Source organism: Zalophus californianus, chromosome 3 (genome assembly GCF_009762305.2).
Source record: "Zalophus californianus isolate mZalCal1 chromosome 3, mZalCal1.pri.v2, whole genome shotgun sequence".
Lineage (NCBI taxonomy): Eukaryota > Metazoa > Chordata > Mammalia > Carnivora > Otariidae > Zalophus > Zalophus californianus.
The window spans coordinates 120,305,154-120,321,752 of record NC_045597.1 but is presented as its reverse complement, the minus strand read 5'-3'; the positions used below and the strand labels follow the sequence as shown (position 1 = coordinate 120,321,752).

General features: G+C 36.5%; 1 pseudogene; it reads right to left on the bottom strand.

Moving 5' to 3' along the window:
- Positions 1 to 3,585: 3,585 nt before the first annotated feature.
- Positions 3,586 to 3,742, bottom strand: LOC113921236 (annotated as a pseudogene).
- Between the last annotated feature and the right edge of the window lie 12,857 nt (positions 3,743 to 16,599).

Here is a 16,599-nt window from a genome sequence, read left to right as displayed (position 1 = left end):
TTTAACAAATGATGTTAAAATAGTGCAAAAAAAGAACCTCAATTTCAACATGATACCTTATATAAAAATTAACTCAAAATCAGTTATAAATCTTAGTTTAAAATATAAAACTAAAGAAAAATACATTGAAGAAAACTTCATGCCCCAGGGTTAGGCAAGAACTTCTTAAACAAGGTCAAAAAATTTGCTCCGCTAAAGGTACTCTTAATAAAATAAAAAGAATGTCAGGAACTGGTAGAAGATATTTGCCAATCACATATTTAATGAAGAATGTGTATCTAGTGTATATAAAAAATACTTAAAACTCCACATTAAGAAAATAAATAGCTCTTGGGGCACCTGGGTGGCTCAGTCGGTTAAGCTCTTGACTCTTGATTTTGGCTCAGGTCATGATCTCTGAGTCCTGGGATTGGGCCCCACATCCTTTGGGCTCTGTGCTCAGCCAGGAGTCTGCTTGTCCCTCTCCTTCTGCTCTTCCTCCTGCCCCCTCTCTCTCTCCCTAAAATAAATAAATAAAATCTTAAAAAAAAAGAAAAGAAAAGAAATAGCTCAGTTAAAAAATGGACAAAAGCCTTGAATAGACACTTGACTGAAGAGAATAAATGAATGTAAAATAGTACCTAAAATTATATTCGTCATCATTAGATATTCAAGAATTACACATTCAAATAATGATGAGATACTATTTACCTAATAAACTCATTAAATAATATATTTATATTGCTTATATATATATATATATATATAAGTACAACATACATGCTGCTGATAACAGGAAGTGTTGGTGAGGATTCACAATAAGAACTCTCTTATATTGCCGGTGGGAATGCAAAATGAGACAGCCATCCTGGAAAGGAGAATGGCAGTGTCTTAGGAATTTAAATCTATACTTACTCCATGACCTAGCAATCTCAGTCCTAGCAATTTACTCAGAAGGATTAAAAATCAATGTTTATACAAAAACCTGTATATTAATATTCATAACAACTCTATTTACAATTGTCAAAAACTGGAAAAGACAAAGGTCTTTCACAAGCAACTGGATAAACTGTGCTATATTCATACAGTGGGCTAATCCTCTGAAATAAAAAGTAGTGAGTTATGCATCCACACAACAACTTGGATAAATCTCAAGGGAATTACGCTGAGTAAAAATGTTCTCAAAGGTTGTATATTATATACTTCCATGTATTTGACATCCTGAAAAAGACAAAACTATAATGAAGGAAAAGAAATTAGGGGTTGATGGGGTGCCTGGGTGGCTCAGTCAGTTAAGCGGCTGCCTTCAGCTCAGGTCATGATCCCAGGGTCTTGGGACTGAGCCCCAGGTCGGGCTCCCTGCTCCGTGGGGTACCTGCTTCTCGTTCTCCCTCTGCCCCTCTGCCCCTCTGCCCCACTCGTGCTCTCTCTCTCTCTCAAATAAATAAATAGAATCTAGGGGGGAAAAGGAATTAAAGATTGCTAAAATTGAGGAGTTGAGGGAGAGTATGATTGCAAAGGATAGTAGAAGACAGTTCTGCAGGAGAGGCCATGAAATCGTTCTGAATTCTGATTATGGTAGTCATGACCACACAAACTTATGTATATGTTAAAATTCATAACATTCTGCACCAACAAGTGCATGTTAATGGTCAAGAAAATAAATTAAACTCTGAGTATAAAGGGAAATAAATTTCTCTTCTCTTCCATTCCAAAAGATTTCCTCCTGCATGTTTCATGGGATACTTATTTTCAAATATTGTGAACAATTTGACTTCTACACTTTGAGACACTCATAAGGTTTGTAACTAAGAGGATAACCTAATCATCTTAGCATCATGAAAGATAATATAGTAAAATGTGGATGGATGGTGTGGACGAATAGATAACTGACATCCTCTGAATGCCTACATATCAGGAACTTAAACTTAAAAGTTTCTGTTCCAAGTAATGCTTCAAGAATATAAGCAGCAAGTACTCTATGGAAGATTGTATTTTCCAAATATGGCTACAATATCTCCCATGTCATTTGCTCTTCAACTTGCTACTTTTGCGTGCAAAGGTGGCATCCATCTCTCTAACCCCTTAATCAAGCCTGAACAGGCCTTATTATTGTTATAATCAATAAAATATCACTCAGTTCCAGTTATGGTCCCTAACAGCCCTGGCAGCTTCTGCTTCCTGTCTGGTGGGGCCTTCTGATAATGCTAGTCTGAGCTGTTACTTGACACAAACCCATGAGAGATCTCAAACAAGAATTCTCCAGCTAAGCCAAAAATCACAGAATGCTAAGAAATAATTATAAATTGTCATTGCCACTAAGTTTTGTTAGACTATAATAGGTAACTAGAACATACTCACTGCCTCCAAAGACATTATGCAAATGTATACAACTAAATGTGTTACCTACAGCTAACTCCTATAGGTCCAGCCTATAGAAGAATCTGGAAAGATGAAGAGAAATGAAGAAGTCTCCAAAGAGGCCATTGAGAGGACTTCATAAGTATTCTCAGGAGTTTGCTGTGGGCAATAGGAAGGAGGTAGGTATCTACCTCAGTGTGAGCAAAAATCCTAAGGACCAAGCAGCTTGAGGAAGTAGCCTGTAACAACAGAGTAAGGGACTGTGAAAGGGAAACAGCTATCCTCTGACCAACAAGAAGTAGAATATTTGTGTTTCGGTTGCGCTTGATGTCTGAATACCTGGAGGAAGGGCAGGATGGAGAGAGAGAGAGTGAGACACTCGCTAAAAAAATGAAGCTGGCCCCATAAATGCCTGCCAAGCCCAGGGGGTGTCTCTGCTAACCACAGCCAATAAAAAACCCTTTATGTCTTGGTATCTTGGCCTTTTCCCTCACTTTTGCTGTGACACAGTGGGGAGTAATAGCTAATGAGGGGGAAGGAAGAGCGGGGCCATCTCAAGAGAGAACATGCCTAGTGCACTCTTCGTCCACCCCCACCCTGTTTCCACGTTTCCATCTCAAGTTCCTGCCATAACCAAATCTGAGCTAGGGAAGGAAGACGATTTTAACTCTAAGGAAACTCTGGAACTCTGGTGATTGTGTGGAAGACACATTTTAACTGTGGAAATGAGAGTAGTTTTGCATCTTGAAATTCTGAAGGGGATGTTTTTTTTCATTTATCTGAGAATGACCAGAAAGGCTTTCTTAGATTTCATCCCTGGGTCAGTACACATTGTGTTGATACAGACAGGGGATAAAGTCTTTTTCTGTTCATCTGATGAGTCTCACTTGTTTATGAGTTTGGTTACAGCTGGTATGTTCCAGGTATAGTGATAAATTGTCCATTTGGTTTTCAGAAACCCCCAGGAGTGTAGTCATTAATATCTTCTTGAGAAAAATTGAAGGTTGGGAAATTTAATGACCAAAATTTTATAATTGGAGGATAGGAACGCACAGTGCAAGAGTTCCCTCCCAGGTCATGGAGTAGGCCTGCTCATCAGCTGTGGCTTCAGGCATGTCCTCTCCGAGCACTCCAAGGGAAGAAGACAGGCAGTGAGAATGGCCTTTTGTGAAATCATGCCTATTTGTATTTAAGATCCTTATTAAAATGAATACTACTGCTCTCAACTGGGAAAATCCTTTGCTTTCAGCCTTGCATCTATAAGAATGGCGACTCATTCTTGAAATCCAGTCATTGAACATTTTTTAAAATAATAAATTTTGAAAAGAAAATTAAATAAAAATTTTTTAAAAAGTCTTTCGAATTACTACACTGGATCTTAGCCAAAAGGCCGAGAAGCGATAAAAAAGTCTTTTGAATTACTTTCTTTAACCATGGTTTTTAGGTTTGGGATATTATACTTCTCGCCTATTTAGACCTAGTTAATGGTGCCTTTTTGAAAAATTCTTATTCAATTTTTAGAAATATCTTTCCCTATATTTAGTATACATAATAACTTTATATAACTTTATATTTTAAAGCAGCCTTTCCTCATTTATAACTTGCCATTGAATGCATTGGGTTTTTTTGATGGTCATGTGTATATCTAAGAGATATGTGATTTCCATATGATATTTAGCCTAATAAAACCTCACACGCTTTGTAGCCAAAGTGGTGTAATTTAATGACACCATTTCTGGTCACCATTAAGCTTCTTTATGCTTCTTTTCCAAGTTGGAAAGTTTATTTGAGTAGATTTTTATTCAAAAATTAGTGCCAAAAGACAGAATGCATATATTCCTTAAACATTCACATTTGCCCTTATTCACATAAGGTGTACTTGACTTCCGTAAAGTACTTCCTTGAGAGCAGAGATACAGATGGACGTGGGCACACAGGTGAAAGGCAGTGCTCTGGGCACTGAAGAAGGCACTTGCCAGGGACCACGAAGTTAGAGCAGGCTAGATTTTGGAAAGTCATCTTCAATTCAAAATATTGCTGATAGTTTTGAAATTTTTGGTGGCTAACATTAAATTTCTTTAAAAAATCTTCTCCCTCTTTTAGCTTTATTTCTCTTGTTCCCCCCTCCCCTTTTTTTGGTATTATTTCTGTTTCTTACCTTTGCCTCAAGCCCGTGGTTAATAGTAACAAGCCCCCGACAGTCACTGAATTCCAGGAACTCTGCATCAAGCTCATTAAACTTCTGAAGTTGCTTTACAAGTTTTAACTTAATTTCTTTTTATTTTCATAAAAAAATAGGCACTTGAAATAGATTTTGAGAATTTCTACAGTAACATTACAGAGTAATCATCTTGGTTTCTCAATTATAAAATGTATTTGATTTCCCTTACCTGCTTAATTTACCCAGTAATTGTAGGTGGCTTATTTGTAATAACAGAAGGAAAAAAATAATAAATTACCTTTGTGACATCTTTCATTCTGTCAACTAATCCTGACATTTGCTTTAAAAGGCTTGATATGCTTCTCTGTGGGATAAGTTTTGCAAAATCATCTCCTTAATCAATTTAATTGGATTTTCTCTAAAACTGTCATATAGATTTTCTTTCTAGCACAGTATAAGTATACCCTGCCTCTTAAGTGGATAAATCTAAATAAATTCTTAGTTTCTTTTACATAAATTAATATGTGTGAATAGTTTAATTTTGTTAAACACAAAAGACAAAAATAAAGTATTTTTACAATTAAAAGTTTTAAGAGAAAATGTCAAGAAGATCTTAATCACTATTGTCTAAAAATAAAATAAGTTTCCTTTATTCATCTACTACATTCTTAACTACAGCTGGTAGGATATTTAGCATTAAAACGTGAGATTAAAAAAAATCTCTGAATAGATACTGTATGTCATTTTTCAAATAACTACCTAAAATTATTATAAGAATTTATGCTCTATTTAACTTTTATTGGTAAGTACTAGGAAAGAAATAGAAGGAAAAAAGGAAAGTTTCCTCTTTTACATGAGAAATTTAAGTCTAAAAGCCATGCTAAAGCTGTAGAGCTAAAAATGAATAAATAAAAGTCATGACTTTGGCTCAGCTGTCAGTTACTGGGCAACCGGAAAACAGATTTAGTCAACAGGAAAGCTGAAAATCCTTTTTACACCATAGCAAAACATTTGGAAAAACAGCAGAAAGATAACAGATAAGTTTTAGATAAATGGAAGGCTTACAAACTCCCTACTGAAGTGTATAATCCTAGATGTTGGAAAAAAGAGTCAACATTTGGCATATGTTGGCTTCTTCTTGATGCCAGCACAATATTTAGGAAAGCAATGAGGTGGGGAACAAACTAGCTCTTCTGCAAACAAATTGAGGACAATATAGAGAACCCAGAACTTAAGCTCTTCCCTGGTGGGAATGCTAATTGTTCCTGCAAGCCCAAACAGCAAAATATGAAACTGAAAAAGACTTTGAACAACAAAGACCCCAGAGAAGAACCAAAAAAAAAAGGGGGGGGGGAGAGGGATAGGGGGGGCTTTGAGCAATAAAAGCCCCTGAAGAAACAGCAAACAAAAGGCCCTCAGTTTTGTGACAAATACATAGATAAATAAATAAGAAAAGCGTGCTCTCTCTAGTCAATCTTATGGTTTCAGATGGTTTCAAGGTAGCTGCCATTTAGCAGGCAGAGAAAGAAGCAATGGCACAAAATAAGCAAAGAAATAAAACAGGCTTAAGAACTATTTCCAGAAAATAACTGGGGTTGTGGTTATAATTACATAGAAATGTATAGAAGCAGTAATGTTGAACACTATTAAGATTTCAAAACTATTTATTGAAGTATAGAGAAAAATGCACAAATTATAAGCTTGAAGTTTAACACAGTTTAAAAAATCCCTGTATATCAATCCCACAGGGTAAGAAAAATCATGTTACCTGAAGCATAGACATCTCCATGCCCATATTTCTGTAAATAAAATAAATGAATATTATCAAATATATCTTGGGATATCTTTTTATTGGAATAGTTTAATTTGGTGTTACTTATATCTGTCCCCTCATAATAATTTTCTAATAGGTGTGCTTTGAAAGGAAAACTTGACGGGAACCTGGGTGACTCAGTAGGTTAGTATCTGCCTTCCACTCAGGTCATGATCCCAAGGTCCTGAGATGGAGCCCCGCCTCAGGCTCCTAGCTCAGCGGGGAGTCTGCTTCTCTCTTTCCCTTTGCCCCCCCCCATGCTCATCCTCTCTCAAATAAATAAATAAAATCTTTAAAAAAAAGTTTTGAAAGGGAAAACTTGATGTTTTCTCTGGTTTGCCTTTTTCTTTTTAAGATTTTATTTATTTATTTGACAGAGAGAGGGACAGTGAGAGAGGGGAGACAAACGGGGGAGAGGGAGAGGGAGAAGCAGGCTTCCCGCGGAGCAGGGAGCCCGATGTGGGGCTCGATCCCAGGACCCCGGGATCATGACCTGAGCCGAAGGCAGACGTTTAGTGGCTGAGCCACCCAGGCGCCCCTGATTTGCCTATTTCTATATAAGACAAGGTTGTTTTGATTAAAAAATTATATATATATATAAGATATATATATATATATATTTGACGAGGATGATAAGACCAGTTAGACAAAATTCGTAGGTATGTATCCTTTCCAACAGAACACAGGTTAATTTTATTTAATATGAAACAAATACACCTTCACTGATTCTTCCTGGTTTCTTAAACAACGTTGAAGAGAAAGTGAAACAGCAAGCCATTCATTTTCAGAAACTGTAGTGAGTCACCAGCGCCAAATTAATATCCTCCTGATCTCATCATAAGCTGAGAACATATGGAAAAAATATATCTTCATATTTTTAAGCTTAAATTAATAAAACTAGGAATCAAAATGTTTAAATCAAAATTAAATTCATTTTCAACAAAAATTAAATTCATCTTTTTATTTCTAGAGTTTCACTTAGTTGACTCACTGAATATTATAGTAAATTAGAGAATCAGCCATTCTCTTAAAAATAATCAACACCGGAACAGGCTACCATGAACATTCTGAAAGATTTTTAGATCACAGTGTACCTATCTGTCTTGCATTGTTTGGGTAAACTCTGTTGAAATCAGGAAATTGATTGGATGATAACTAGTTACAAATCATTTAATGTCTACTACAAGAACTGAATAACTTTGATGCGATATAAAAATTAGGGACTATAGGCTTTGACTCTAGGGATCAGTTGCTATTTATACCCTGTTCACTTTTCTAATCTTAATGTGAAATTCTAGATATAAAAAAGAAAAGTGGTAAACCTTTTATAAATGCCTGAATATTTAAAAGTCGCAACCACATACTAAAATGATGACAATTAGCAGTTGCCACATTCAAAGTGTTGGAGAAGTATTAAGATGTTAGTGTATCTCTTTAGTGCACTTTGATGAAACTCGTATCAAATACTATCAATAGGATTTTTCACTCCTTCAAACTACAAAGAAAATCTATCGCCAGACAATTTTCACAGCTCTAATTACAGCATTGCTTTTGCAACTCTATAATTAAGAGTGAACTACAATTTTGCTTCCTACTCTCAGCTGTAAAAAATAAAAATAAAATAAAAATAAAAGAATTAAAAAAATAAAACTTGTTCTGGATTTAACATGGTATTTATTTCTGTAGTTCTTCATCTCCTACAAAATTTTGTTGAAATCAAATTTAATTCATTTATAGATATTTCTAATCTGCAATAGATGTCAGTCTTTTAAAATGTATGTCTATCTCAAAATTTCAGCTTCCCACAATGCCTATGTTTTTTCCTGAATTTCTATGTAAGTATTTTCAGTAGCTCATCTGTATGAATTAACATGCCCGCAAATAAGCTCCTCCATTTCCTGCTTTCATCATCTCTTTCCAAGGTGTGTGAATGTTTCTTGTTATGTTACAATGTGACATATTTTTATCTCAGATTAAATACAATTATTTAAAAATTAGATGATGTTTCAGATATTCCTCCTGCTAGCATCTGGGTTCATTTTGCAAGTAACTCTTGGAACTATGGCTCCAGCTATTAAACCATAATACAATCTATGATTCCCCCCCCATATACCACATGATTTTGCAAATCTTGATAAAACTTCCAAGTAAGCACAATTCACTTAGCATAGCAATTTGGAAAATAGTTAACCGTGCAGTTGAATCCCACGATAGTGCTTGTGTATACCTCCTGGTCTGCACTGACATTCATCCAAGACATCGGAAGGGAAGGACTTGTAGCTTCCCAGTCCTGGGAAGTGAGAGTTTAGTGTCACCTCCTCCAGGGATTGAAAGTTGGAGGACTTCGCAGCCCATTTTTTAAAGATACCAATGTGCACCCATATGGATCAAACCCATGCTAAACCAGAGAAGCTGCTTTGAACTGCCACCGACTGGGATGCCCAAGAGTCACCCCTCCTGTTACTTTAGTCAGACAGATCTGGCTACTCGCGGAATACGTTTCCTGGGTTTTTCGCTTTCCTGCCTCTTCTGTATCTGCACCTCCTCTCCTCCCAATTCTTGCCTGGGTTCTTCTTTTTGCAGCTATTCTACCTCCTCTCGCTCTTTGTCAGCTCTTCTTCCTTCTCTTTACACCCTTACTGTTGTCTTCCTTCTCTTTTCTGGTTCCCTGGCTTTGATGTAAGAGAGAGCCTCGGTTTAGAAGTAAAGCAAAGTAGAAGGACAAAACGTTTGAATAAAAGTCTCATAATCCCCGGTACTGTGAATCTCTGAAAGAAGAACTCCAAAAGTAACAATAGTAGAGAAGTAGTAACGGTAATAGTTATTACTCACCACACCTCCTTGAGGTAAATGTTATCATTACCCCCATTTAACCCACGGGGAAACTGATTTGCTGAGAGATTAATAAAGTAACTTCTCTGGGGTCAAACAGCTGACACAGGGAGAAACAGGGATTTGTCTGTCTTCACTTTTTAATTTATTTTTTATTTATTTATTTTTTTAAGATTTTATTTATTTATTAGACAGAGAGAGAGACACACAGCCAGAGAGGGGACACAAGCAGGGGGGGTGGGAGAGGGAGAAGCAGACTCCCCGCTGAACAGGGAGCCCAATGTGGGGCTCGATCCCAGGACCCCGGGATCATGACCTGAGCCGAAGACAGACGCTTAATGGCTGAGCCACCCAGGTGCCCCGTCTTCATGTTTTTGAAGAAGAGATGATTAGCCCTAAAGGATCATCCAACCACAAGCTTTCTGTTACAATCAAGGGAAATAGTCGATGTAAATCTTCCAAGATTTACTGGTAAAAGATCTGTTGAAAAATGCACTTTAATTTCTTGTGATTCTTAATTTTATCTCCAATTACATTGGACGCATTTCCATAAATGTGAATTCTAGCATAAATATTTATGTCAGTTATTATAAGCTAACTGTACACATAAAAGTAAAAAACAAAACAAAACAAAACAAAAACAAAAACAAACAAAAAACCCATAAAGTTCACCATAAGCTTTTTAGCACAGAGTCCTATCCAAATATGAAGATAACTTTTGGGCCACTTGAAACTGTAAAAATTAATCACTTTTGATGATTAAATGGTTAGGATCAACAGTTACTTGCCCAAACAAGAACATTTTTGGCACTTTTCAATGTGCGAATTTATCACCATTCCTTCTAAGCAGCTCTTATTATTCTGTTTATTGTGATGTGTTGTGTTTATCTTCTTGTTGCCTGATACAAACTGCTATGCCCTTGCCCATACTTATTTATTACTTGTCAAATTTATTTCGATTGATTTGTAATTTTATTCTGCATTCTGATCAGAACGAGGGCTCAGTGGTGTGACTGGGATTGATAACTGGCACCAAACAGCAAGCTAGCCTTGGGCCCCCCACTAAGCGGCCATGTGTGTTTCTCATCTCTCTACGAGTCAGCATCCTGTTCTGCTAGTGAGGAGTTGGAGCTGACATCACAGATCCTTTACGAACCTAACAGTCTGATTTTTCCCCTTTATTGGGGAATTAAAATGTTATGAATGAGGGTACTTCTCTAAAAATAGGCTGCTGTTCCCCTTGTATTTATCAGTGTTTGCAACTCCTTGTTATAGGAGATGAATGATGTTTAAATAAAGATCGCCATCTTGAACAAATGAGGGTTTCATTCTTGCTCTAGGCTGGTATCTTATGCTTCTTCTCTATCATTTGAAATATTATCTGTCATGTCTTTTTCTTCCGTTTACCTTGAATACACTGTATTTTATTTTTATGCATAAAAAGGCATAGTATGAGTATCTCTGTATAAAACATTGAGTACATTTCTAAAACTCAATACCATTAAGATGAATTACCCAAAAGAAGAACTTAGGTAAAATCCTCTTTACCTCTTTACTTCATTGTTTGCTTCTGCACTCTGAATGCTGACTGTCACACTGTTACCCCAGGGGAAAGTGTTAGAATAACTGCCAGCATGGTCTTAGGCCTACATAAAAAAAGCTATTTATAACTACTGGGTATTTACCACAAAGATACAAATGTAGGGATCTGAAGGGGTATGTGCATCCCAATGTTTATAGCAGCAATGTCCACAACAGCCAAATTGTGGAAAGAGCCAAGATGTCCATCAACAGATGAATGGATAAAGAAGATGTGGTATATATACACAATGGAATATTATGCAGCCATCAAAAGGAATGAGATCTTGCCATTTGCAACGACGTGGATGGAACTGGAGGGTGTTATGCTGAGTGAAATAAGCCAATCAGAGAAAGACATGTATCATATGACCTCACTGATATGAAAAATTCTTAATCTCAGGAAACAAATTGAGTGTTGCTGGAGTGGTGGGGGGTGGGAGGGATGGGGTGGCTGGGTGATAGACATTGGGTAGGGTATGTGCTATGGTGAGTGCTGTGAATTGTGCAAGACTGTTGAATCACGGATCTGTACTTCCGAAACAAATAATGCAACATATGTTAAGAAAAAAGAAAAAGAAGAAGATAGTAGGAGGGGAAGAATGAAGGGGAGTAAGTCGGAGGGGGAGATGAACCATGAGAGACGATGGACTCTGAAAAACAAACTGAGGGTTCTAGAGGGGAGGAGGGTGGGGGGATGGGTTAGCCTGGTGATGGGTATTAAAGAGGGCACATTCTGTGTGGAGCACTGGGTGTTATGCACAAACAATGAATCATGGAACACTACATCAAGAACTAATGATGTAATGTATGGTGATTAACATAACAATAAAAAAATTTAAAAAAGCTATTTATATAAAAAGGTATCAACTATGAGATGGAAACTTATCAGGATTTCTCTTTATACTACATTGTAGTGATAGTTTCATTCATTTGGTCATTCAACAAATATTTATTGAGCACCCACTTTCCCCTAGACTAGGATTATAGCATGCATGCACACACACACACACACACACACAGACAAAGAGCCGGCCTTCATGTGTTTATATTACAGTAGAAGTAAGACCAATAATAACAACAACAATAATAAAATTATTTATCAGATGTCGATAAACATCATGAAATATAAAACAGAATAAAAGAAGAGAAGAGACTGGGAGAGTGTGAGTTTAACTTTTAAAGAGTATGAAGAAAATCTCTGCTAAGATGGCATTTGACCAGAGTTCTGAAGAGAAGGAGGATTCAAGCCAGGCAGAGGGAGCAGGTATAAGGTCCCTGAGATACGAGTACTTCTGGTGTGTTCTATGAATGGCAAGCTGCCATCTTTGGCTGTAATTGAGTGTGCAAGCGGGAAGTCATGAGAGATGAAATACCAGTACAAAGAACGTGATGTTATGGGCCCCTGAAATGCTTAGCTTTTGCTCCGAGGGAGATGGGCTGTCAGTACAGTATTTTGAACTTTGCAATTACATATTATAGGGACAATTAAAGTAACCAATCATACTTAGCATTTCTATATATCTGCATGCAGGTATTCTTCTAACTCATTTTGCACATATGCTCAGTATGTTTTATTTTTTATATTTATTTATTTATTTATTAAATTCAATTAGCCAAGGTATAGTACATCATTAGTTTTTGATATAATGTTCAATGATTCATTAGTTGAGTATATCACCCCGTGCTCATCATATCACGTGCCCTCTTTCATGCTCATCAGCCTTTTATCCCATCCCCCCACACACCTCCCTTTCCACAACCCTCAGTTTGTTTCCTGGAGTCAAGAGTCTCATATGGTTTTTCTCCCTCACTGATTTCTTCCCATTCAGCTTTCTCCCCTACCTCTATTGTCCTCTGCACTATTCCTTATGTTCCACATATAACTGAAACCATAAGATAATTGACTTTCTCTGTTTGACTTATTTCACTTGGCATAATACCTTCCAGTTCCATCCATCTCGATGTAAATGGTAGGTATTCATCTTTTCTGATGGCTGAGTAGTAGTCTATTGTATATATGAACCACATCTTCTTTATCCATTCATCCACTGATGGACATCTTGGCTTCTTCTACGGTTTGGCTCTTGTGGACATTGCTGCTATAAACATTGGGGTGCAGGTGCTCCTTCTTTTCACTACATCTGTATCTTTGGGGTAAATACTCAGTAGTGCAATTGATGCGTCACAAGGAGCTCTATTTTTAATGTCCTGAAGAACTCCATACTGTTTTCTGGAGTGGCTATATCAGCTTGCATTCCCATCAACAGTGTAAGAGGGTTCCCCTTTCTCCACATCCTCATCAACATTTGTTGTTCCATGTCTTGTTAATTTTAGCCATTGTGACTGGTGTAAAGTGTTATCTCATTGTGCTTTTGATTTGTAAGCTCAGTATGCTTTAAAAGACCACTCTAGTTCCTGAGTGGAGAAAAGACCATAAAAGCTGAAGGGTGTAGAAGAGATTATTCAGATAGTATGTGAGAAACATATGCAATCTAATGGATAGGTGTGCATTCTACATTGAGCATAAAATACACAGAATGTTCACACAAAAATAACATTTTGAAAGTCTAAGTACATGAATAACTTCAGAAAAATACACAGCTTGATGATTTTGAAATTCAGTAATGTATTTTTTTAGAGATTTTGTTTTTTGGGAGTAGTTTTAGGTTTACAAGAAAGTTGAGAAAAAAGCATAGAGATTTCCCATATACTCCCTGTATCCACACATGCATACCCTTCTCCTGTTCAACATTATTCACCAGGACAGTACATTTTTTTTTTTTTTTTTTTTTTTTTTTACCAAGGATGAACCCATATTGACACATCACAATCACCCAACACCCACAGTCCACCTTAGAGTTCATTTTTGGTGTTGTACATTTTATGGATTTGGACAAATGGATAATGAAATATATCAATCATTTTAATATTATACAGAGTATTTTCACTAACCTAAAAGTCGTCTGTGCTTGGCTTATTCATTTTGCCACCACAATCCCTGGCAACCATTGGTTTTTCTATTGTCTCCATAGTTTTGTCTTTTCCAGAATACCATATAGTTAGAATCATACAGTGTATAGCCTTTTGAGCCTTGGTTTCTTTCATTTAGTAGTAGACATTTAAGTTTCCTCTATACCTTTGCATAGCTTGATAGCTCATTTCTTTTTAGTGCTGAATAAAATTCCATTTTCTGGATGTACTGCGGTCTTCTTATCCTTTTATCTACTGAAGGACATATTAGTTGCTTCCAAGTTTTGGCATTATGAATAAAGTTTGGCATTATGACAAAAAATTTTCAAGGTATACACACATTTTATTTTTAAAAAGTTAACATTTTTCCTTAAGAGTTTATAATCAGAGGAGGCATTATACATATCTGTGTGAAGATTTTTGTATGAACATTAGTATTCAACTCCTTTGGGCAAATAACAAAGATCCTGATTTGTGGATCATAAAGTAAGAGTATTTTTACAATTTTTTTAAGATTTTATTTATTTATTTGAGAGAGAGAGAGACTGGGAGGGAGAGGGAGAGAGAATCTGAGGCAGACTCTGCAATGAGCGCAGAGCCCAGTGTGGGGCTTGATCCCATAACCAGGAGACCATGATGTGAGCCAAAACCGAGTGGGACGCTTAACCAGCTGAGCCACCCAGGTGCCCTGAGTATGTTTACTTTTGTAAGAAATTTCCAAATTGTCTTCCCAAGGAGTTATACCATTTTTCATTTCTATTAGCAATGAATGAGAGTTCTTGTCGCTCCGCACCCTTGTCAGCATTTGCTATTGTCAGTGTTCCAGATTTCGGCCAATCTAATAGCTGTGTAGTGGTATCTCATTATTGTTTTAATTTGCATTTCCCCATGACATATGATGTAGAGCATTTTTTCATATGCTTATTTGCCATTTGCTTATCTCCATTGGTGAGATATAGCTTAGAGTCTTTGACCCACTTTTAATCTAGATGCTTGTTTTTTTATAATTGAACTTAAATGTTCTTTGTATATTTTGGGCAACAGTCCTTATCAGATATGGTTTTTGTAAATATTTCCTCTCAGTTTGAAGTTTGTCTTCTTATTTTCTTGACATTGTCTTTCACAGAGCAGAAGTTTTTATTGAGTTCATTAATTTTAATGAAAGTCCAGCTATCAATTATTTCTTTCTCAGATTGTGTTTTTGGTGTTGTATATAAAAAGGTCACTATCCTGAAGGTCATCTAGGTTTTCTTCTTATGGTATCATCTAAGTGTTTTAGAGTTTCAAATTTTATATTAAGATCTATGATACATTTTGACTTAATTTCTGTGAAAGGTGTAAGGTCTACATCTAGATTCATTTCTTGCACATGGTTGTCCAGTTGTTCCAGCATAATAATATATTTTAATGGTGTTTTCTTTAGTCAAGAGTTTTTTACTAAAATTTGTTAATTTAATTAGCAACATTTTAGATAAACTACTATGTATTGTCATTTTTAATAGATTGAGAGAAATTTGGTACAGAATATATGAACTAAAACATATTTATAGTTAATTGAATATAGATACATGCTTAGGTAAGTGGAAGCAATACTATATTCCTATACATTTGCAAATATATAGTATACAATGCTTAGAGTGGTTTAAAAATATATAAATACACAGTGGTATACACACACACACACACACACACACATATGTTGCCTAGAAATATTTAACTATGGATGTGTATATACTAAGTCCTCACTGAAAGATTTTTAGAATTTTTTTTGACATATCCCGCTGCAGTTTTATTTGTACAAGTAGTACAGGAAGACAGCCACCCCATGCAGACAGAAATCCAGGGGTCAAACCACACCTTCCATCCTCATGTCAGCAAACAGAAGCCTCTACCCTGGAGGCTTCGTGGGAGCTTGAGCTGCAGCAGAAGTCTGGGCCTTGGCTATTGGCTGGCAGAGCCAGAGACTCTTGACAATGTAGGTACAAGTATGTTTCTGAGTTTGGGGTGAGCGATATAGGCAAGTCAATTGAGCTTGCAGCTGCCACCCTTTGGGATTTGGGCTTAACCTCTTTGGGCTTAACAAGGACTTTAATAGCCTCAGCACGTGTACTCATGGCCTTGGCACTATCGGCCTGCATCTTCTTCAGGCCCTTTTTCTTGTGCTTCTTGGAAAAGTGCATGTTCCTCAGGAAATTGGGGTTTAACCCCTTAAGAGATTCAGATCTTCAAATCTTTCTTGTTGTCGCTTCTGTGCCATTTTCATGACTGATTGTGCACGGTGTGGTTCTTGGACTTGGCTGTGTCTGCACCAAAGCCCATGGCTCCCGAAACATCTTGTACCTGAAGAGAAAGAGAGAAATAAAATTTTTTAAAACTTATTTCTCTATGCCGTCATTTTTCTTCTTAAAATATCTCACACAAATTTCCAAACACAGTGAAGGCGCAATAAAGGTAAATGATTAGTCTCTAATCACATGTTTCTGACTATTTGGATAATGCTTTCATTCTCAACATTGTTCAAATGGGAAATATCTTATTAAATATTTTACCTACAAACAATTCATGTGCCACTCAGGATGCCTTTAACCTAATCTCAGATTTCTTTTTCTCTCACAATTAATAATGGAATCTTTTTAGCTATCAATCATTTTCCAAGTTTTCCACCTCAAGGTGTGATTGTTAAATGAGATTATACACATGAAAGCACTTTGAAAAGAGCTGCACAAATGTTAATTATCATTTCCAGAATTTTTTTTTTTTCTAAATTTCAGGTCTGCTACCTAACTAGATGCATGACTTTGAAACATCCTTCAAGTGATTGGCTAGATCTGGAAAGCTTTCCCCCCCAGTGTTTCCTCAATGCTTCCCCAATGTTTCCTATGACCCTTCTTGTCCTTCATGT